We start from the raw sequence: 23,521 nt of genomic DNA on the forward strand, positions 1-23,521 counted from the left end.
ATCTCAGTATCTACCCCATCAAATGCCAGAGAATATAGGCCCACTCTACTCAACCCTTCCTCATATGACAGCCCTCTCTTCCCAGGAATTAACTAATGAACCTTTGTTGCACACCCTGTTAGATAAGCGTAGCTGCCCTAAGGTAAGGAGACTAAAATTGTACACAATTCCAACATGGATTATGACAACTGTTTCTTCCTCACCCCTTTCCATACTTCTTTCCAGCCACTTTTGAGATATCCCTTAGTTTGACATTAGTTAGGCAACACACCTTCCCTGATTATCAATCATAACTGCAGAGGATACCCTCTGTCCCCATAATTAACAAATTCCCTAGAATCATAGCCTTTCTATCCTACTCCTTTGATGCCCCTGGGCTGTCATATGTCCCACACTGCCTTGGTTAGCATTCTGGCCATCCTTCCTGGGGCTCTATTCCTACAGGTAGTAAAGTACATACCTGTTGGACAGGACCAGATTCTATGGTTCCTTCTTCAAAGAGCTTGCTCCAACCCTGATGGCTATCACTCACATACTCTCTCTTTCTATACCTTTGTTTCTCTACGTAGTGTGACTGTGTTCGGGAGTAAATTATCCAAATATACCTTCCTTTTCTGTATGTGTGGGACAGCCTCCAACTCACACTCCAGCTCAAGAACTCCTAGCTGCAGTAACTCCTGATATAGACATTTGCCACAGGTATAGTCATCCGGAACTGTCTCAGTATCCATAATTTCCACGTTGTCTAGACACACTGCTTTTATCTATTCAATATTTATTGTACAGTCATTATTTACCTTTTCACTGCTAACTGATTTACCTTTAACGTTAAATTATGATTATCAGATGTATTTAGGTTGAATTCCTTTGCTAATTTTATTGTTCAGTTTTGTTTGTTTAGCCTATTTTGACTACTATTAGCTTTTATTTATTTGGTAAGGCTAATGGCACTCATCATTATCTGTGCATAAATGGTACAGCCATTATTGGCATTAAACACCAATATCTAAAATATGCTGTTGAAGTTGCACTGCTCCACTGTTAGCTTTGCAAAAATTGTATGTTACTGTCAGCATCACTTTTTGACACACTTTGGCTGAAATTTAATGCCCTTCGCTGTGGCGAGTTTGGTGGTGGGAGGGTGGCTGGTGGGGCCTGCGCTGCCTTTCAGCCTCTGCCACCTTGAAGCCCATTGGGGAAGGATGTTTTCCTGCTCCACCGCCAATTGATACCCACTGAAGGGTATCATCCCACCACCACTGGAAACCCAGCAGCAGGCAGGGGACTCGCCCTGTGGGAAACCTAAAAAAACAATGTTGAGGTTACTTGTGGGCTTTTGGGTGGGGGAGACTAAGAGCTGCCCTTGCTGCTGACACACCATGACCCCCACCTTATGATCTCCTCCCCCCATCACTTGCATATAGCCTGGATCCCTCAGCGATCCTGGGTCTTGCGTGAGTGCAATACCAGCAGCAGCCACCACCTCCATGGTGGAATTGCCGAGCAATGAAGAGCTACCAGCCTCTGATTGACTGGTAGCCCTTGGCAGGCAGGACTTCTGCCCCCAGTACCCTTAATCCTGGGAAGGCCTGTCGCTGCCCCGTTAAGTGCCTAATTGGTAACAGGCCTTCCTGGTTCTTTACATTATCCTGTCATCTACATTAAATTCCATCCATTGAATGTTGTGAATTTTCTGTATTTGTACTATAGATATGAATTAAACATGGGTGAAGGAAGTAAGTGCAAGTAACAGTGTGTTAATTGTTAATTATTGCTAAATATTGCCATTAGCTTCTCCGGCACTGAAAATTAGCTATTAAAAATGTAGAGTCTCATTCCTTCAGATATTAATTGTTGGAGATTTTCAAAATGTCAAACTTAATTTTCTTTTTAATTTTATCTCTCGATCTTAATCCATTCTTTTTCTCCCTCTCTTTATCTGTCTTTTTGTACCTGATTTAATATTAAATTAATCCACTCTAATTCACCTCCCTTCTCCTTCCTTCCTTTGTTTATTTCTCAGTCCTTGAATTGGATTGACGAAGAAGTTGATTGCCCTTTTCGTTCAGGTCCAAGATGTCCTATTTGCACCCCTGCCTGTCACCCACTATTAGTGACTCAAATTACCGACAAATTGCAACACTAAAAATGCTAATGTAAATGTGCACGAACAGGTCTAATTAATGGTAGATACTGAAGGATGCTCCACTACAGCAAAATGTAGGCCATTAATTCCTTCTTGTTTAGTACCATCTTAACCTGATATGTAGTTAAATATTAAAGTGTGATAAATAATTAAACACAGCTTTTGTGTCTTGTTTATCATAGATTGGTACCTCTCTCTCCATGTGATGCAGTGACACTGCAATTAATAGCAGTTAATGTGAATGTCACAAGTGATGAATTACTCAAATATTCACTTGAACAGTAGTAACATTTTCAGAGACAGAACAATTCCAATCCTGCAGAAGATTGAGAGTGAGCTAACAAAAGGTTCAGATGTTGTAAAAAAAAACTTTGAAAAATAAAGATAAAGTGATTTATACTTGTCATTGAAATCCGAGATTTCAGATCACAACATCAGTCCAGGGAATGTCATGTTTTTAACAAATACATGCATGTGTTTTATAATTCTAATTTTATGTATCTAGTAATTATCATTAGGACATTATGAATGAATATCTTGAAGAAGTTAATGGTTAATGTAGTCACCAAAAATGTTCAATTTTGTTATGAAGTCTGTTATGTGGGAGTTAATCAAATGCTTTTTGAAAAGCACCACTTTCATCAACTTTCTCCATTATTTTATCAAAGTAGTCAATCAAATTTGTCAGACCCAACTTTGCTTTAACAAATTCATTACTGTCATTAATTAACTCATATTTTTCAAGTGAAATTTTGATTTGTCCCAGATTATGATCTCTAAATGTTTCTCTGCCACTAACGTTAATCTAACTGGCATGTAGTTACTGGGTTTATCCCTCTTCCCTTTTCTGAACAATGGTATAACATTTGTAGCCTTCCAGTTCTCTGACATTACCTATATCAAGAAGGATTGAAAGACTGGCCAGAATCTCTGCTTTTTCCATCCTTGTTTCCCTCACTAGCCGAGGACATATCCCATCAAGACCAGGTAAATTATCTATTTTCAGCACTGCCATCCTGTTAAGTGCTTATATTTAATCTACTTCTAACCTATCCAATTTCTCTGCCCCCCACTCCTTTACAGTAACATTGGCAGTATCCTCTTCTTTAGTGGAGATAGATGCAAAATATTCATTCAGCACCTGAGCCTTGTTCCGTGCCTCCACAAAAAGATTCCCCTTTTGTTCCCTAATTGGCCTCACCCTTCCTCTGACTACCCTGTTACTATTTACGTGTTTATATCAGATTTTAGTGTCCCCTATTAAGTTGCCTGCTAACCTTATCTCATTTACTCTCATGAGCCTCTTATTTTTCTTGTTCTGCTCTGCCTGATCTGTTTCTGCTTGATTTTCTATGGTATTTTGTATCTGATATTTAGCATAAGCTCATTTTGTTTCATTTTAATATCAGTGTGATGACTGTCACTTCAAGATCAATTCAACTGAGTAGGGGTCATATGATTTGTTCAACCAATGTGTGGCTAGCACAGGAGAATAAATTCTAGGGAGGGGATTCCTAGGGAAAAATGGCTGTATGAGCAGCTGGCTGGATACAAGCAGCCATGGAAGCTCTCGTAAATAAAGTTTGTTTTGTTTGACAAAGAAGCCTCCCAGAGCATGTTTCTACAATCAGTTGCTTTGAGCAGGGAGCTTTAGCTTTGGGTGCCCTTACCTCCACCTTCATGGCAATATATTTAATCTGCACCCTAAAGTCTCCTCTTTGAAGGCTTTTTGCTACTTATTTGGATCTGCCAATCTTGGTTTCTAATCCACCTGGGCCAGATGCCCTGCCAACTCAGTGAAATTAGCCCTTTACCAGTTCAGTACCTTAATTTTTGTTGTCCTTTTCCATAATTACTCAAAGCCTATTATGACTGACTGGGCAAGAGGTCCTGGAGGAGAAGGAGCAAGCGTTGAATTATATACCAGTGCTGCTACTGTCCAGAGTTCTTGAAGAGCAGCTCATCCAAGAGTGCTTCATGTGAACCATTCATCCTATCTCTAATATACCAACAGTCCTTAAATCCTTATCCCCACCGTCCTTACTGCCAATCATTTGATAACTTGCCCTTAGTCTAGCTATATTGTTTTGTTTTCATTTTACTAGAAGCACTGACACAACACCAAATCCAGAAAATAATCAAGAATAGTCCCTTTAGTGCCTATCTTGTATGCTTGTTTGCCTATCCTAGTGCTTCTACAAAAAGTGTCTCCCAAGTGGCTACAGCTTTAGAGGTGGAAACTCCTGAGATTCCAATGAGGACACTTTAAATTGCCCTGGTGGGTGACACCAGGCACCTATGGGCCTTGATGACTCAACACCTCAGTCATGCCCACTAGCTGTGTGGCACTAATAAGGGCATCAGCAGAATGAATGCAGGCAAGCAGGCATGCTGTCATCCAACGTAAATGAACTAGGTGCCTTTCCCAAGGAATCAATGCCATATTCCTGGGCCTGAACACCAGTGCTCCTCCAGTTCTGTGTGAGTGCAGAGCACGGGAGTGCTGGGCACCTTTTACAGGCATCTTTCAATTTCCTCTCCATTGGATGCAATGGAAGGTATTAAAAAGGCAGAATGTATAAATGGGCAGCTGATTCGCACTACTGGTTTTCCAGCTGTGCCCAGAGCAGACACATGCCTCAGCAAATCTAGCAGCAAGTCATGGCAAGAACAGAGAAAAAAGAACAACAGAAAATACTGGAATGTGTAGTTTGAATAAGTATTGGAAATATTCATTAGCTCCAGCAGTTTTGTTCAGGTCACATATCACTGTTATATATTTAATAATTAGAGTGCAATTAACGCTTGGACAGCTGAACTCTATTTTAGCTCTTTCAGTTCTAGCTCTTGATGTACTTGGTTTCAGCTAGTCAATAGGTCATGTTTTCTATTGAAGACTTCATATGAAGTTACAGATTTTGATAAGGTGATATATTTCTAAAAGTTTATGTTTTTATTTAGACTTTATGAATGGGGTTGTTTACTTAGTTGTTAAGCTTTAGGTAATGAGTGACTGTAGGATGGAACAAATTGTAGCAACAGCCAGAGCTGACACAGTTCAAACAGATTTAGCTGTAATTGGGCTAAGTTTAAAAGCCCTTTGTCCTTGTGTAATATGTGAATATTTATGATACTTAACCCAGCATAGCTAAGTCAATGTCAGAAATAAGCTGAGTTGCATTGCACTTTATCTTACTCTGTTTATTTTTCAACAAAGACTATTAAATAGAGTTTGCACTTCATGGCGTTTTTCAGGGTGAGGAGTGTGTGGAGAAGATGCCTCAGGCAGCAACTTGGCATCCTCCTCTATGCCCTCAGGAGCACTGGGTGCCACAGGCCCTACAGCATTTGTCCCAATTATTCGTTGGATTATCTCCTTGAGGCTGTTGAGTGGATGCAGGCATGCTGGTCCTCCATTGTCCCTTTGGCTCATCGTTCTCCTGCAAGACAGAGAGCTATAGATCAGAAACTATGTTGATGTGCCCTGCCATAGCTTAGTGAAGGGTTTGTGAAGATGTGGAGAGGAGTGTATGGCTGAGTTGTTGCATATGGATATTAGGGGTGAGTCCTGAGTGTCAGGCTGTGCTGCTGGGTGTGTGATGGGAATGTGGTGCATTGAGCAGTGGAAGAGGCAGCTGGTGGGATGGGTCTGAGATACGATGTGCGGTGCATTTACTCATTTTGACAACTGAGATAATTTAACTTTCTAACTAACATAAAAATTAAGCTGCTGCCATGTCCTCAAGGTGTAACTCTGGGCTTTAACCACCCTTGCCACATGCTCCCAGATTCTCCTGAATGTGTCCTCGAAGGCTTCATGCCTCGGGCTTCAACTTGTGACACCGGTGTCCCTAGTGTGCTGCCACTGAATTGGGGAACCCTCTACCACATTGCAACCTTTCCCTTACCTTATTCAGCAGCCTTTATGCTATTAGTGCAACTCCCTTTTTATAGAGACTGCTTATTTAAAAAAGGAAGGCTGGTTGGAGGATGTGGTTTGCTCGCAACTCTTTTCAGACCACTGTGGTGAGCAGAGGCCACAGGCAGTGCTACAGAGAAATGCTTGGGTCCATGCTAAAACTATGGAAATGAGATGGAAGCGCCAAAGATATGTGCTCCCAACCTCCATCAGAATTGATGCAAATTGTGGTCACTGTATCCTAAAACTGAGGTAAATGAATTTCTAGCCCCCAGTATTCACATCAGCACCGAGTCAAAGTCCAAGATTGAAGAAACAAACCATCCAAATTATTCATGGGTCATTTCACACAGGAAAATCGAACATTTCTGAGAAGATATAAGACCATAAGACATAGGAGCAGAAATTAGGTCAAGCGGCCCATTGAGTCTGCTCCACCATTCAATCATGGCTGATAAGTTTCTCAACCCCATTCTTCCGCCTTCGCCCCGTAACCTTTGATCCCCTTACCAATCAAGAACCTATCTACTCGGTCTTAAATACACTCAATGACCTGGCCTCCACAGCCTTCTGTGGCAATGAATTCCATAGATTCACCACTCTCTAGCTAAAGAAGTTTCTCCTCATCACTGTTCGAAAAGGTCTACCCTTTACCTTAAGCTGTGCCCTCGGGTCCTAGTCTCTCCTACTAATGGAAACATCTTCCCCACATCCATTCTATCCAGGCCTTTCAGTATTCTGTAAGTTTCAATCAGATCCCCCCTCATCCTCCTAAACTCCATTGAGTATGGACACAGAGTCCTCAAACGTTCCACATATGTTAAGCCTTTCATTCCTGTGATCATTCTCATGAAACTCCTCTGGATCCTCTCCAGGGCCAAAACATCCTTCTTGAGATATGGGACCCAAAATTGCTCACAATATTCTAAATGTGGTCTGACCAGAGCCTTATAAAGCCTCAGCAGAATATCCCTGCTTTTATATTCTAGTCCTCTCAAAATAAATGGCAAAATTGCATGTGCCTTCTTAACTACCGACTCAACCTGTAAGTTAACCTTAAGAGAATCCTGGACTAGGACTCCCAAGTCCCTTTGCACTCCAGATTTCTGAATTCTCTCCCTATTTAGAAAATAATCTATGCCTCTATTCTTCCTACCAAAGTGCATGACCTCACACTTGCCCACGTTGTATTCCATTTGCCACTTCTTTGCCCATTCTCCTAACCTGTCCAAATCCTTCTGCAGCCTCCCTGCCTCCTCAATACTACCTGTCCCTCCACCTATCTTCTGCAAATTTAGCCAGGATGCCCTCAGTTCCTTCATCTAGATCATTAATGTATAAAGTGAAAAGTTGTGGTCCTAACACTGACCCCTGCGGAACTCCACTAGTCTCCGGTCGCCATCCTGAGAAGGACGCCTTTATCCCAACTCTCTGCCTTCTGCCAAACAGCCAATCTTCTATCCATGCTAATACCTTGCCTCTAACACCATGGGCTCTTATCTTATTGAGCAGCCTCCTGTGCGGCATCTTGTCAAAGGCCTTCTGGAAGTCCAAGTGGATAACACCCATTGGCTCTCCTTTGTCTAATCTACTCGTTACCTGCTCAAAGAATTCTAAAAGCTTTGTCAGGCATGACCTCCCCTTTATGAAACCATGCTGGCTTTGCCCGATTTTACCAAGCACTTCCAAGTATTCTGAAATCTCATCCTTAATAATGGACTCTAAAATCTTACCAAAGACCGAGGTCATGCTAATCGGCCTGTAATTTCCCACCTTTTCCCTCACTCCCTTCTTAAACAGGGGGGTTACATAAGCGATTTTCCAGTCCTCTGGGACCTTCCCTGACTCCAGTGATTCCTGAAAGATCACCACTAACGCCTCTACTATCTCTTCAGCTATCTTTTTCAGAACTCTGGGGTGTAATCCATCTGGCCCAGGTGATTTATCCACCTTCAGACCTTTCAGTTTTCCTAGCACCTTCTCCTTGGTAATGGCCACCATACTCACCTCTGCCCCCCCAACTCTCTTGAACTTTGAGGATGTTACTCGTGCCTTCCACTGTAAAGACCGACACAAAGTACCTATTCAGTTCTTCCGCCATTTCTTTGTTCCCCACTACTACTTCTCCAGTGTCATTTTCCAGCGACCCAATGTCCACTTTTGTCTCTCTCTTACCCTTTATGTATCTAAAAAAACTCTTGCAATCTTCTTTTATATTACTGGCTAGTTTACCCTCATATTTAATCTTCTCCCTCCTTATTTCTTTTTTAGTTGTCCTCTGTTGGCCTTTGTAGGCTTCCCAATCCCCTGATTTCCCACTGCTCTTCACCTCATTGTATGCTTTCTCTTTAGCTTTTATGCTGTCCCTGACTTCCTTTGTCAGCCATGGTTGCCTCGTCCTCCCTTTAGTATGCTTCTTCTTCCTAGGGGTGAATTTTTGCTGTGTCTCCCAAATTACTCCCAGAAACTCCTGCCATTGCTGTTCCACTGTCTTTCCTGCTAGGCTCATCTCCCAGTCAATTCTGGCCAGCTCCTCCCTCATGCCTCTGTAATTGCTTTATTCAACTGTAATACCGTTACATCTGATTCCAGCTTTTTCGTCTCAAATTGCAGGATAAATTCTATCATATTATGGTCACTTCCTCCTAAGGGTTCCTTCACCTTAAGCTCCCTTATCAAATCTGCCTCATTACACATCACTAAATCTAGAATTGCCTGTTCCCTAGTGGGCTTCACCACAAGCTGCTCCAAAAAGCCATCTCGTAGACATTCCACAAATTCCTTTTCTTGGGATCCACTACCAACCTGATTTTCCCAGTCTACCTGCACATTGAAATCTCCCATGATCACTGTAACCTTGCCTTTCTTACACATCTTTTCTATCTCCTGGTGTATCTTGTGTCCCACAATCCCAATAACTGTTTGGAGGCCATAACTCCCATTATGGTTTTTTTACCTTTGCGGTTCCTCAACTCTACCCACACAGATTCTATATCATCTGACCCTACATCATTTCTTGCTATCGATTTAATTTCATTTCTTACAAACAAAGCAACCCCATCCCCTCTGCCAACCTGCCTATCTTTTTGAAAGGATGTGTATCCATGGATATTTAGCTCCCAGTCCTGATCCCCTTGTAGCCACGTCTCTGTAATGCCCACCACATTATACCTGCCAATTTCAAGCTGCGCCACAAGCTCATTTACCTTATTTCATATACTGCGTGCATGCAGATACAACACCTTCAGTCCTGTACTTCCCATCCCCTTTCTCATTGTCACCCCTTTATCAGATGTGCTTGAAGTTAGATTCCTAGCCCTTTCCAAACACTCTGTCCTATTTAGTCTTCTGGAGCTCTCCTGGGCTCTCCTTTCTTTTCAGTTTTTTCATAATTTTCCATGAAGTTGAATCCACCACCCCACATTCTAACCTGCTGCTTTGTTTCCCATTAGTCATACTTCTTGGAGTTTTAACTCCCCCCCCCCCCACCCCCTCCACTTTCTAGTTTAAAGTCCTATTGACCACCCTATTTACCCTTTTCGCTAGAACATTGGTCCCAGATCGGTTCAAGTGGAGACCATCCCAACGGTACAGATCCCTCCTGTTCCAATAATACCAGTGCCCCTTGAAATAGAACCCCTCTTTCCCGCACCACTCCTTTAGCCACATGTTTACTTCCCTTATTCTCGCGTCCCTATGCCAATTTGCATGTGGCTCGGGTAGTAATCCGGAGATTATAACCCTTGAGGACCTGTTCTTTAATTTAGTTCCTAGTTCCTGATAATCACCAAACAGGTCCTCTTTCCTAGTCTTACCTATGTTATTTGTCCTGACGTGGACCACAACTGGATCCTCTCCCTCCCTCTTCAATATCCTTTCAAGCCGGTCAGAGATGTCCCTCACCCTGGCACCAGGCAGGCAACAGACCATGCGGGACTCTCGATCCTGCTTACAAAGGAAGCTATCAATTCCCCTAATTTTTGAATCCCCTACAACTACCACATGTCTTTTTGCTCCCCCCTCTTGAATGGCCTCCTGTGCCACAGTGCCATGGTTAGCTGCCTCATCCTCCCTACAGCCCTGTTCCTCATTCACACAGGGAGCATGTACCTCGTACCTGTTGGACAAGGTCAAGAGCTGAGGTTCCTCTGTTCCTGAACACAGGATCTCTCTATCTGCCTCACTTGCAGTCACACCCTGCTGACCCTGACCATTGACCGAACTTGAGGTACTTAATCTACCAGGTGTGACCACCTCCTGAAACAAAGCATCCAGGTAACTCTCCCCCTCCCGGATGTGCCGCAGCGTCCAGAGCTCAGACTCCAGCTAATCAATTCTGAGCCGGAGTTCCTCCAGCAATCAACACTTGCTGCAGATGTGGTCACTGCGGCTCACAATGGGATCTGCCAGCTCCCACAGCATACCGCTACAGCACCTTACCTGCCCAGCCATCTCGACTTAGATAATTAATTTATTAATTAGCTTTGCAGTGTTTTTTTTTCAAATTCGGTGCAGATTTCCTACCAACCAATCAGGTTACTGTTTTCCTGTGACGTCACTTTTTCAGTTTTGGCTTCAGAGAGTGTTGTAATGGTATTGGTTAGAGAACGTGTCTTTAAAGGAAGTCTGTAAACAGCAAGGCCAGGATTTTACAGTGTGTCTCCCCCCAGCTGATGCGGCAAACCATTTAAATCACTATTCGGTTTGGCAGGACCATAACATCCCGCTGGGCGGGAGGGGCTGTAAAATCCTGACCCAAGTCTTTATTAACTACTTGCAACTATTTATATATTTCCAGTGAAAGGGTACAGGCAAGCAGCTAACTCCATGTATAGATCTTAACACATCTCTGGTCAAAACCACACTGACTCTAGCTCTGGGTCATTTTACTTTTTACATCATTGTGTGGGCGGTACTGTACTCAGCCGCACATACACCTGTATATACCAGACCCTTACACTACAGAGAGAACAAAAGAGACGTGGGTGAGTGCTAGAAACTTGGGCCAGAATTTTACATTTGGCGTGAGGGCGCGCACCCAGCACACCCGAGCATAATGTGACGTGCGATGACATCAGGCGTGCATCCCGACATAATTGTGTACTCGCGTGATATTTTGTTCAGTGGGCACGCGCTGGAGTCGGCTGTGTGACCGTTGATAATTGAAAGGCCTATTAAGGCCATCAACAAGGTAATTAATTTGAAATTTACACTGCCCGTCCAACCTAACGGCTGGCGGGCAGGCAAAAAGGCCAGGCGGCCTTTACATTTTTTCGGAAATCTCATCCATGAGCGGGATGAGGTTTCCTAAAGCCAATACACATTAAATAAAAACTTTATTTTAAAATTAAAAACATGACCCAGTCACATGAGGAGACATGTTTTATTAAATTTTTATTGTCTTTATTAATTTTTAAAAATAATGCTTCAATCTCCTTGAGGCAGCTCTGTGCCTCAGGGAGATTGAAGTGCTCTTTCACAATCATGCGCGAGCTGTGTGCCAGGCCCACTCTACTTCCTCCCCCCGCCCGCACAGGCAGCACTGCCACTCGTGACCCATGCAGGGTGGGTCTTAATTGGCCTGCCCATGTGAAATTGCAGAGCCGAGCTGATCGCGGGTGGTGGTCAGCTTCCCAAACTCCCCTGCCCATACCTTCCGAGCCCAACCGATGAGGGAAAAGTTCTGGCCTTGGTGTGTAGCTCAGTTTCCTGGTCCTAGCCACCTCCTCTTCACTATGGATGTCCAACCCCTCTACACCTCCATCTCCACCAGGACAAACGGAGACCTAACTAGTCTCCATCCACAACTACCCTCCTCCATCTGGCCGAGCTTGTTCTCACTCTGAACAACAACTTCTTCAATTCCTCACACAACATGCCTGATCTGTTTCACACACTTCTGCTCTCAACCTTTCCCCTCCACCCCCCAGAACCAATCATAGGGTCCCCCTCATCTTCACCTTCCACCCTACCAATCTCCACATTCAACAGACCATCCTCTGCCATTTCCTCCAGCACCAGCATAATGCCACCACCAAACCCACCTTCCCTTCCCCTTTCAACATTCCAAAGGAATTGTTCCGTCCACAACTCCCCAGTCACCCCTAACACTCCATCCCTTCCTTACTGTACATTTCCATGCAAACGCAGGAACACCTGTCCTTTCACCTCCTCCCTTCTCACCGTCCAAGGCATCATACACTTCTAAATGAAACAGGAATTTACTTATACTTTTTTCAATTTAGTAAACTGATCATGATGTGGTCTCCTCAATATTGTGGAGACCAAACATAGATTGGGTGACTTTGCTAAATACTTTCATTCAGTCCGCAAGCACGACCCCAAGCTTCTTGTTGCTTTTCATTTTAATTCTCCATCTTGCTCCAATGCTGAACTTTCTGGTCATAACCAGATGCAATTTTCCAGTGAAGTTTGAGGAACAGCACCTTATCTTTCAATTCCACATCTGACAGCCTCCTGCACTCAACATCGAGTTCAACAACTTTAGATCATACCCTCTGCCTTTATCTTGTTCTATATGATTTATTTGTCTTTTTTTTGTCTTTTTTTCTATTTTTTGTTTTGCTGGGTTGGTCTTGCCTTGTTTTTGTCTTTTCCTTCATTTTGCATTCAGATGGCTGCTATGTAGTCATTCATGCCTCATCTTTCGTTTCTTTACTGTACCCAGTACCACTCTCTTTGGCTTTTGCATCATGAAATCTTTGTTATTTAATCTGTCTGTCCTGAAGTTGTGAAGTTGTTCACTTTGGCAGGTAGAATAAAAAAAGAGTGTTACTTAAACAGAGAACGGCTGCAGAATTCCGAGGTGCGGAGGGATCTAGATGTTCTAGTACATGAGTCACAAAAAGTTAGTATGCAGGTACAGCAAGTAATTAAGAAGGCTAATGGAATGGAGAAATTGAACATCTGCTGAAGGGTCATGAGGACTCGAAACGTCAACTCTTTTCTTCTCCGCCGATGCTGCCAGACCTGCTGAGTTTTTCCAGGTAATTCTGTTTTTGTTTATTATTATTATTATTATTATTTTTCAGTTATACAGGGCATAACAATGAAACACATTGTGATGGAAAAGAATGATAAGCACAATAAACTTATTTAGTCCCATCTAAGTAGCATCACTTCTTCCAATAAGATGTTAATGTCTCAATCTATTACTTTTAATGAAACGCCTATAATAATTTTCCTTTTAATCAAGAACCTTATTTTGATAATATTAATCCCATAAAAAGGACAATTTCAAAGTGATCCTAAGAACAGGAGGGGCATAGCTAGGCACCTGAAAATAAGAAGGAAACTAAAAGTGTATAAGTGTAAAAGTTATGGTACAGAGCCCCACAGTGGTCAAAGTTGGAATCAAAACAATGGTATTGGAGAAGTCAGTGTTCGATTTTGAGGGACATGTTGACACAATATTAACAGAGAGGGGCGACTGAAAGTTGTGACAACACAAGGTAAAGGTTTTCTGCAGGAAGTGCATGGCCTACAAAGAGATATCCAATAAAACTAGTCGAAGTTCTGTAATGTGATTCAAGGAGACTTCAAAGGTGAAATGAGTTCTCTGGAAGAATGATTATAAAGGAGTATTAGAAGTCATGTAATACGTTAAAATAATAACATGAAAAATCATGCAAATATAATGCTGTAAAGTCATTATTAATGTAAGTAAAGTATTGAAATTTTAATTTCCTACCTTAACTAGCTTAAGTATTAATTTTATTATTTGTTTGATATTATTCAATAAAATAATGTATTTAATTTGTTTAAATATTAAAGCAAGATATTTATTTAGCAAAATAAATCTAAAATCAGTGGGAAGAAACTTGCAGGCTGTGGTGAAAGACTGAGGTATCCAATGTTGTACATTTCATCACAGATAACAATTCCAAAAATAAGGCTAAACATGTCATTTAAAAATAATCAGTAGAGGAAAGCAGCAAGCATTGAAAAACCTGGACATTCAATCTGGTCAATTACTGCATATCAAAACTTACCATATGACAACATAATTAACTTAAGGATTCAAAAGATGGGTTCATTAATTTTAGTAGTGGAAAACTAAGGTTACAATTTGTAACCTACAGAAGTCTAATCGTGCACATTTTCCAGATAGGCTTCGTGGAATCCGGCCCTGACTGGTTTGCTCCTAACCATGCAGGGGAAACAGGGATAAAGCTGAAATAATCAGAACCTGGTGAGAGGAAAATATAATAATTTTCATAATGTTATTGGAATTCATTGTAAGGATAGGAATAGTGTGTGTGTGTGTGTGACTTAATTGAATTAAAGACAGTTGGGTCTGAAGGCTTTGATGGAGCAGAAGACAAGCTAGATTTGAAATGTTAAATAGGTAAACATAGTTGAAGTTGTAGAATGTGAGGTGTAAAAGGAAAATATGCATCTTTAGATAGACCCGAGTAGTGAATTTTAAAGAGGTGGCAAGGTGTTATACCTAGCCAACAGAGGCTAAGCCAAACAGTGTGTTTATTTTTCCCAAAGCTCACTGATAAAATTGGTACTATGAAAGATTTTCATTATTAGAAAAGTAGAGTTGAAAAGACATATTGGGACAATGGAATTTATATTGAAAAGGGAGAAATCTGTATAAAGGAGATGAGGTTGTGTGTAGGAAAGAAGGAATTCTAAGATGTAACAAGTGTGAAAAGCCTCCAGCATCTAAGCTGCCGTCTACAAAGAACTGAAGCTGAGGAAAAACTCACTTTGAATTTGACTGTCCAGGGTGTGCCTGGGTCTGTTTAAATCTATGTGTTGTACTGTTGCCCTAATGGAAGTGTAACTGGGAGTTAGATTAACTAGGGGAGCTAAGAGTAATCATAGTAGTAATTTGTAGGCCTATGTATGTGCTTAAAATTATTTATTTCATTAATAAATGTTTAATTTAGTTTTGTCAAAATCCTCTAAGCCTCTATGTCCATCTTTTTATTGAATTCAAAGCCCGCACCTTGAAATAAATACAAATTGCAAATAGTTATGGCAGCTGCTTCAAGTTTCCCTCTGGGATTTGAGCAGCTTGGCATTTACCATCCATCTGCCATGACACTGGTAGATAGTAGCACTCAGTTTTAAGTCAAGATTATGATAAACTTGATATGCCACTGAGACTCAAAATGATATCACAGAAACAGATTATCTGGTCATTATCAATTTGCTGTTTGTGGGAGTTGGCTGTGAGGAAATAGGCTACCGCATTTCTGACATCCAGCATATCAAAAGTACTTAATTAGCCATAAAGCACTTTGGGATATCCAGTGATGGTTTAAAACGCAATATAAATGCAAGTCTTTCTTCCATTTCTGAGTTAGGGCTGAGTCATTGCTTATTAAATTAAGCAGGAAGATTCCTTTTAATTTTATAAGCTATCATGATGGAATTTCTGCAGGATTTTATCAAGATGTTGATCACTTTTTTGGAAAACTTGTTTAGCCTATACATGTCAATAATCATGCCTGCAAGCAGACCAATACCATATTTGAACACTACCATGGATTAAAGGGAATAAAGGAAAAACAACCAGCATTTTCTGTTTTTATTTCAGATTTCCAGCATCCGCAGTGTTTTGCTGTTATAAATTTGTTGATCCATGAAAATAAGAAATCATCCAACTTCCAAGCTAAAACCATTTGTGTTCTGAAATAAAATTATGGGGACCACATGATTCTCAGAGAGACAAGGAGGTCTAATTGAAAAAATTGTTGAGCTACTTTGGAATAGCCTTTCCATTCATGAGGATATCCAGTGTTTATAGTCCAGTAGTGAATTCTCATTATGGCTTAGGCAGAAAGAATATTGTTTTGGCATAGGCACAAGTGGAAAGTATCAAGTTGTAAAGTCCAAGATCTGATTCTCTTTTGGTTTACTTGGTAAATATTTATGTTATGGCACAAATCACAGAGGGAAACCTGAAACAACTGCCACGGCTGTTTTGCAATTTGTATTTTTATTTCAAGAGACATGTCTTAAATTCAGTAGTAATAAGACCACTGAGTCTTAGAAGCTTTTTTTACAAAACTAAATTAAACATTTATTAATAGAAATATTTTAAGTACATATGTAGGTCTACAAATCCTAGCTTCCCTAATTAAGCTGACTCCCATTTATACCTCTGTTAAGGCAACAGTAAAACAAAATAGATTTCAACAGACCCAGGCAAAGTACACAATACCCTGGACAGTGATATTCACAGTCAGTTTTCCTGGCTTCAGATCCTGTGGACAGCAGCTTGATACATATAGGCTGGAGGCTTCTCACACTTGTTAGATCTTAGATTTCCTCCCTCCTTACACATAACTTCATCTTCTTTATGCATGTTTCTCCCTTTTTAATGTATATTCCATTGTCTCAATATGTCTCCACAACTTTACTTTTTTCATAATATAAATCTTCCTTAGTACTCATCAGTGATCTTTGGGGAAAATAAACACACTGTTTGGCTTAGCCTGTTATGGCTAGGTGTAACACCCCATCATCTCTTTGAAATTCAAACTACTCTGGTTTATCTAGAAATGCAAATGTTCCTCACACCTCACATCCTAAAACTTCAGCCATGATCATGTATTTAGCATTTCAAATCTCTTTTGATAACTCAGAAAGCTCCAGGCTAGCTGCCTGCAATGCAATTAAAACCCACAGACAACCTACACACAGATAAACTAATCCAAACCCCATTATTAACCTATCCTTACAATAAATCACAATAATATTATGAAAATTGTGGATATTTTCATGACAATCTATTGTTTTGCTGTCTGTCTAAATACATATTCATTCCCTCCTGATTAGAGGCTGGAAATGGACAGAGGTCAGTTCCATTGCCTTGAGTACAAGGCAATTGATATGCCATATTAACTGGCCAGAAGGCCATTCAGCCTAGCCCCAATTTATGATGGAGATGGACTGTCCAGCCTACCATGAAGACAACAGTAAGCATAAATATTGGAGAGCAATGAGGAAGTATAGGAATTCTTCAGGACATAACCAGGAACACCTGATGAGGACCAGAGTTGATATTCAACTACATATGACATGGCTGACCACTGGGGAAGCCATGGAGACTGGAAGTTGAAGGCATTGGGCACAACAAAAATGCTGCCATCATTTGTCCTAAAGTGCAAAGATGAAGAGGAACTGAAACTGTTTACCTTTTCCATTGGGATGTGTAAAATCATATTTTTTAGTACATAAAATCATTCCATTCAAAAGCTAAATCTTTGAGGGGCAAAAGGTCTCTAAAAATAAAATCAAAATACTGCAGATGCTGGAAAGCTGAAACAAAAACAGAAAATGCTCGAAAAACTCAGCAGTTCTAGCAGCATCTGTGGAGAGGGAAACAGTTGCCATTTCAAGACCGTATGACCCTTCTTCATGTCTCTAAAAATATTAACCTGTAAAATGGAGAGAGCTGGGATCACTTTTAATTATAAATACTGGGTCTTGAAGTAAGGTTACATGATTCCACAGGACAAATAGGCCAAAATACTCAGTCCAGTAGCTTGTGAAGATTTCAAATGAAGGAACGTTACCTTGGTGATAAGACATACTTCAATCAAGGCATGAAATGCTTGAAACAAAACCAATCAACACAACAGTACAGCTGCACAGTGACATTATCATCGTTAATCCAATAAAAGGATTTCTGCTCCAACTGCTTCATTTACTGTTCCAGAAAATGGACATGTGTGGGCATCAGCGTAAGGGCACAGGCCCATTGTTGGCCTGTCAAGTGTCTGGGTGGAACAAGATGCGGTGGGCCTCCCCTAAAAGAGGCGATGTGGGGCTCTCGCCGGGTCTTCAGCCAGCAGCTGAGACCCCCGTCGCCGCCACAATATTCTGTCCTCTGTTTCAAATTGTTTTATAAACGTGTGCCAGTTGTCTCATTTCTCCATTGGATTTAACTGCAATATCTGTTTAACCTGCAGATGGCACTGTGAGAAGAGTTTTAACTTTAAAGTTTCAGCCAACATCAATCATGCCTAACTGCTAAGGCTTTAGCTGTTAACCACATGCATGTCATTGCGAGTTTAAGAATCTGAATGCAGTATTAGTAAAGGAAAGTCAAAGAATAAATTGTAACTTTATAAACCATTGACCCTAAGCTTTCCAATTGGTCAATTTCATTCCAAATTCCCTGTCCATCCATTGGTTCGATCTACAGCCTGAGGACTGTATCCCTGCTCTGTTATCCCAGCTTCCAGAAACTTCTCAGGGAGAAATAGCAAAATCTGTGAATGGAATTTTCTCAATATTTTTAGAAACAGAAGTTGTTCACAAAGGTTACTAATGTGATATTCCCCTTCACAATTCAGAATGAGGATAGCTTGGGCGTTGTAGGTCAGTTAATCGTGAGCTTTAAGTAAACTCATGCCAGATTTTCCAATCTATATTATCAAATGCATTATATTCATGGAGATTAAGAAAATCTTGGCCCTGGAATCTGTAATGCAAGATGAAATTGCCATCATATATGCGTATGTAAGAATCAATCTTATGTAGTTGATCCTGCTTTTTCAGGGTTTGAAGGCCAATAATTTCAGAACCAAAGTCTAAAACAGAATATTCCATTTGTGAAACTAAGTGCCGTGGCTGGCACATTTCCCGCTGAGCGGAGATGGGAATTTGAGCCCAATTTCACGGTCGAAAGCTAATTAAATATGCATCAATAATTAGCTCTCCGAATCACATGGCAGGACGGGCACTGATTCATCCGCCCTGCTGTTACCTAATGTGGTTTAAGACCAGGGTGTCATTTTTCAATGCTGCCTGAACACGCATTCACTCTCTCCAGCCATGTTGTGTTGAGGAGACATCTCCAGGTGGCTGCATCCAAGAAGAAAGCTGCCCCGAGGTTCAGTAATGGCTCTCTTGAGGTCCTCATCCACGGAGTCCATCAACACCAGGATGTCCTCTACCCCAGGGATGGTTCCAAGAAGCCCACCAGCCTCACCTTGTTGGTTTGAGAAGCGATTGCAAGGGAGGTCAGCTCATCGGGCATCAGCCCGAGAAATGCCATACAGTGCAGGAAGAGGGTGAATGATCTCATCTGCTCCACCAGGGTAAGTCAACTTTCAACTTACTTCAGTCTCACAGACTTATATTGTTTTCATTCATTCACGGGTTGTGGGTTTCATTGGCTGGGCCAGCATTTATGGCATCACGCACTCAATGGGCTACACTGCTCAGGGATCTCAGTGGGGGACACATCAGCACTGTTTGTCTCACAGGCACTTTAACATCACCAGCACCTTATCTAACATGCGGCACAAACTCCATCCTCAGCCCATACTGGGAAGGGCTCAGCATACACTGAGTAGGGAGGCAGTGGTATCTTCCCTGGCCTAGTAATCCAGAGACCCAGGGTAATGCTCTGGGGACTTTTGTTCAAATCCTACCACAGAAGATGGTGAAATTTGAATTCAATTAAAAAATCTGGAATTAAGTTCCCGTGAAATGACTGTTTTTTGTCGTAAAAACACATCTGGTTCACTAATTTCCTTTAGGGAAGGAAATCTGCTGTCCTTACCTGGTCTGGCCTCTTTGTGACTCTAGACACACAGCAATGTGGTTGACTCTTAAATGCCCTCTGAAATCACCTGGCAAGCCACACAGTTATATCAAAACACTAAAAAGCTTAAAAGGAATGAAACCGGATGGACCACCTGGCATCAATTTAGCACCAACAATGGCAAATGCAGCCATGTCGACCCTGCAAAGTCCACCTGAGGAACACGTGGGTCTTGTGCCAAAATTGGGAGAGCTGTCTCACAGACTAGTCAAGCAACAGCCTGACATAGTCATACTCACAGAACTATACAGATAATGCCCCAGATGTCATTCCTGGGTATGTCCTGCCCCACTGGCAGGACAGACCCAGAAGAGGTGGTAGCACAGTGGTGTACATTCAGGAGGGAGTTGCCTTGGGAGTCCTCAACATTAACTCCAGATACCATGAAGTCTCATGACATTAGGCCAAATACGGGCATGGAAACCTCTTGATAATTACCACGTACCGCCTACACCACCACCCCACCCCCCCCCCCTCCAACCCCCTCAGCACCCCCCAGCTAATGGATCAGTACTCGTCCATGTTGAACACTACTTGGAGGAAGCCCTGATGAGGCAAGGGCACAGATTGTACTCTGGGTGGGAGACTTCAATGTCCATTGCTAAGAGTGGCTCGGTAGCACCATTACAGGCCTAGCTGGCCAAGTCTTAAAGGACATAGCTGCTAGACTGGGTCTACGGTGGGTGGTGAGGGAACCAATAAGAGGCAAAAACATACTTGACCTCATCCTCACCAATCTGTCTGCCACAGATGCATCTGGCATCTACCTGGCAATCTGGAAAATTGCTTAGGTATGCCCTGTACACAAAAAGCAGGACAAATCCAACCCAGCCAATTACCACCCCATCAGTCTACTCTCAATCATCAGTAAAGTGCCGGAAGGGGTCATTAACAGTGCTATCAAGTGACATTTACTTAGCAATAACCTGCTCACTGACACTCAGTTTGTGTTCCGCCATGGTCACTCAACTCCTGACCTCATTATTGCCTTGGTTCAAACATGGACAAAGGAACTGAACTCCAGAGGAGAGGTGAAAGTGACATCAAGGCAGCATTTGACCGAATGTGGCATCAATGAGCCCTGGCAACTCTCCGCTGGTTGGAGTCCTACCTAGCAGAAAGGAATATGGTTGTGGTTGTTGGAAGTCAATCATCTCCATTCCAGAACATCACTGCAGGAGTTCCTCAGAGTAGTGTCCTAGGCCCAACCATCTTCAGCTGCTTCATCAATGACCTTCCTTCCATCATAAGGTCAGAAGTGGGGATGTTCGCTGATGATTGCACAATGTTCAGCACCATTCACAACTGCTCAGATACTGAGTAGTCCAATGTCCAATTACAGACAATATCCAGGCTTGGGCTGACAAGCAGCAAGTCACATTCAGGTTACACAAATGCCAGGCAATGACTATCTCCAACAAGAGAGAATCTAACCATCTCCCTTTGACATTAATGACATTACTATTGCTGAATCCATCACTATTGACATCCTGGGGGTTACCATTGACTAGAAACTGAATTGAACTATCCATATAAATACAGTGGCTACAAGAGCAGGTCAGATGCTAGGAATCCTGCAGCAAATAACTCACTTCCTGACTCCCCAAAGCCTGTCCACCATCTACAAGGCACAAGTCAGGAGTGTGATGGAATACTCCCCACTTGCCTGAATGAGTGCAGCTCCTACAACACTCAAGAAGTTTGACACCATCCAAGAGAAAGCAGGCCGCTTGATTAGCACCACATCCACAAACATTCGCTCCCTCCACCACTGACATACAGCAGCAATAGTGTGTACCATCTACAAGATGCACTGCAGGAACTCACCAAGACTCCTTAGACAGCACCTTCCAAACCCATGACAGCTACAATCTGATAGGACAAGAGCAGCAGATACATGGAACTACACTACCTGGAAATTCCCCTCCAAGTTACTCACCACACTGATTTGGAAATATATCGCTCTTCCTTTAATGCCACTGGGTCAAATCCTGGAATTCACTTCCTAAGAGCACTGTGGGTGTACCTACACCAAATGAGCTGTAGTGGTTTAAGAAGGTGGCTCACTTCCACCTTCTCAAGGGCAATTAGGGATGGGCAATAAATGTTGGTCTAGCCAGTGATGCCCACATCCCATGAATTAAAAAAAACACAGCATGCATGCATGCTTCTCAACCTGTCCTCCATCTCTTCTCATCACATTCCATCCATTTGTCTTCAGGCAGGCCAAGCTTGCCCACAACAAGAGGGAGATATCCAGAATGGAGGAAGGAGGGCCGAAATCCTGGAGCTGACCAAATTCGAGGAGGATGCCACTGAGATGGTATGTGGGGATAGAGATCGCTCCTGTGGGGAAGGTGAAATCAGCCTCTCCCAGCAAGCCAGTAGGGATGAGCCCTCCATGAGTTGATAACAGATGTCCAGATAGACCTCCAGAGCCAACATAAGCCCCATCCCCAGGCCACCCCAAAGGAGGAAGCTGAGGAGCCATTAGAAGCAGACCCATCACTTCATTCCGTTGCTCCCTCCAACAGCACAGGGACACACAATCTGGTGGGCCCTAGTTACAGATTAGGCTCAGGGTCACATTCTGGGGAACAACTCATGGACACACCTCCACAGCAGTCGAAGGCAGTGTCAGCCCAGGTCTCTAGCACTCGGAAGACTGCTGGAGATCAAGGACCCACTGAGTCCGAGTCAGATGATGATCCTCTGGAAACTGCCATCTCACTCATGCTGGAGATGCAAAGACAGGCAGCGGAAAATCAGACAGAGTTGCGAGAGGCAGTCAACAGACTCATTCTGTCTGATGTCGTTGCTCTGACATGCGAGCACATCGAGGTTTCCATGGGAAGGGTGGTGACCCTCTTGGGAGACCTTGGCCCTGCAGATTCTGGCAGATTTGCACTTGGACCTGGACTCCATCGCCATAGGCATTTTGGGGTTCATCAATGGCTAGGGGAGTGGAAGGCAGGATAGCTTGACCTCCCTCCAGGTGCCCCTTCTCCTCAGGGACTCAGGCTTTCGGGCGTCCACAGGGAGGAGGACCAGTAGTTGGAAACTCTGGGGCGGTCCAGTCATGTGAATCTGATAGTGCCTGCCCGATTCCAATGCCCTCTGCCTGTGACCCCTTCACCTCTAGCTGCACTGGCCGAAGAAGGTTCACCTGCCCCACAGCAGGATACCCAAAGCAGGATGGGGCCCTCCAGCTCTCAGGCCTTCAGAGGATGCCCGCCGAAGTCGTCAAAGACAACAGGGCATAGCAGTCATCAGGCTGCCTCCACCTCTGCTGTGGATGTCGGGGATGCGCTTAGATGTAGTGGCGGGGTTAGAAAAATTAAGAAGCTTTGAAATCACTTCCGGATCACGGGAGTTCAATCACTGTATAAATCATGCACTTTTGTAAATACACTTGCCGTCTATGAGAATGCTCTCGTCATTTGAAAGCGCCATGCATATGCATCTTATTGCGAGCGTGAGTCATGCTCCTATTCAGTGTTCACCTCCCATTGTGGTCTTCACATTATGTGATGTGTAGCTGACTCGTAATAGTTACCCTACCCTTGCGTTATGTCAGGAAGATGTGTCAAACTCTTTACTGGAAGTGTCTGCAAAATGCATTAGTAACTCTACTCCTTACAAAGCAGCATGGAGTTAGGAATCGTCATTAGCCTTGGAGGATTACCTGTAATTGGCTCTCCAAATGAGAAGGCTGCCTTCATCGGCAGTGCCAAAGCACAAGACCTGTAGCCATGATTGTTTCTCCAACCGTGTGCGCATCTCAGCGTCCGATAAAAGTTTCTCACTAAGGCGGCTATGACTGCATCAAGTCATTTGACACAGCATCTGCACTGTTGTG

This window comes from Carcharodon carcharias, chromosome 8 (genome assembly GCF_017639515.1).
Source record: "Carcharodon carcharias isolate sCarCar2 chromosome 8, sCarCar2.pri, whole genome shotgun sequence".
NCBI lineage: Eukaryota > Metazoa > Chordata > Chondrichthyes > Lamniformes > Lamnidae > Carcharodon > Carcharodon carcharias.